This window comes from Mandrillus leucophaeus, unplaced genomic scaffold (genome assembly GCF_000951045.1).
Source record: "Mandrillus leucophaeus isolate KB7577 unplaced genomic scaffold, Mleu.le_1.0 Scaffold565, whole genome shotgun sequence".
NCBI lineage: Eukaryota > Metazoa > Chordata > Mammalia > Primates > Cercopithecidae > Mandrillus > Mandrillus leucophaeus.
In genome coordinates this window covers 1,609,315-1,610,645 of record NW_012106086.1, presented here as the reverse complement: position 1 = coordinate 1,610,645, position 1,331 = coordinate 1,609,315, and the positions used below count along the sequence as shown (strand labels likewise).

Here is a 1,331-nt window from a genome sequence, read left to right as displayed (position 1 = left end):
TTTTTTTTTTTTTGAGATGGGGTCTCACTCTGTCACCCAGGCTGGAGTGCAGTGGCACAATCTTGGCTCACTGCAACCTCTGCCTTCCGGGTTCCAGTGACTCTCCTGCCTCAGCCTCCAGAGTAGCTAGGATTACAAGCATGCGCCACCATGCCTGGTTAATTTTTGTATTTTTTAGTAGAGACAGGGGTTTGCCATGTTGGCCAGGCTGGCTTGAACCCCTGACCTCAGGTGATCCGCCCACCTTGGCCTCCCAAAGTGGTGGATTACGGGTGTGAACCACCACATCTGGCCAAAGAGGAAGTTTCTTAAAGCAGGTGGTGAAAATAGGGTGGGCAGGGACAGGGTAAAAACAAAGTAGCCCTGTTGGGCGCAGTGGCTCATGCCTGTAATCCCAGCACTTTGGGAGGCTGAAGTGGGCAGATCACTTGAGCTCAGGAGTTTGAGTTCAGCCTGGGCAACATGGTGAAACCCTGTCTCTACCAAAAATACAAAAATTAGGCCAGACACAGTGGCTCACGCCTGTAATCCCAACACTTGGGGAGGTGGAGGTGGGCGGATCACTTGAGATCAGGAGTTCGAGACAAACCTGGCCAATGGGGTGAAACCTCGTCTCTACTAAAAATACAAAAATTAGCCAGGCCTGGTGGCACACACCTGTAATCCCAGCTACTTAGGAGGCTGAGGCAGGAGAATTGCTTGAACCTGAGAGGTGGAGGTTGCAGTGAGCACAATCACACCACTGCACTCCAGCCTGGGCAACAGAGCCAAAACACTGTCTCAAAAATAATAAAATAAAATCACTCAATGATAATGAAAATACAGCATGTCAAATTATATGGAACACAGCTAAAAATTATTTTAGAAAGTTAGAGCGTTAGGCCCGTGTGGTGGCTCATTCCCGTAATCCCAGCACTCTGAGAGGCTAAGGTGGGAGGATTGTTAAGCCCAGGAGTTCAAGACTCAATCTCTACAAAAAAATCAAAAATTAGCCAGGCATGGTGGTGCATGCCTGTAGTCTCAGCTACTTGGAAGGCTGAGATAGGAGGATCATTTGAGCCCAGGAGGTCAAGGCCGTTACTGCGCCACTGCAGTCAGCCTGGGCCACAGAATGAGACCCTGTCTCAAAAGAAAAAGAAAATAAATTTAGAGCATTAAATGCATGTATTGAAGCTGGGTGTAGTGGCGCATGCCTGTAGTTCCAACTACTCTGGAGACTGAGGTGGGAGGATTACTTGAGCCTGGGAGTTTGAGGCTGCAGTGAACTGTGACTGTGCCACGGCACTTCAGGCTGGGTGACAGAGCGAGACCTTTTCTCTAAAAACAAAAAA

General features: G+C 48.8%; 1 protein-coding gene across 1 annotated transcript in view; it reads right to left on the bottom strand.

Annotated features, from left to right (window-relative positions):
- The window catches only part of RRP7A (ribosomal RNA processing 7 homolog A (S. cerevisiae)), a 156,215-nt gene that overhangs the window by 54,397 nt on the left and 100,487 nt on the right, over nucleotides 1-1,331 (bottom strand). The window lies entirely within an intron of this gene.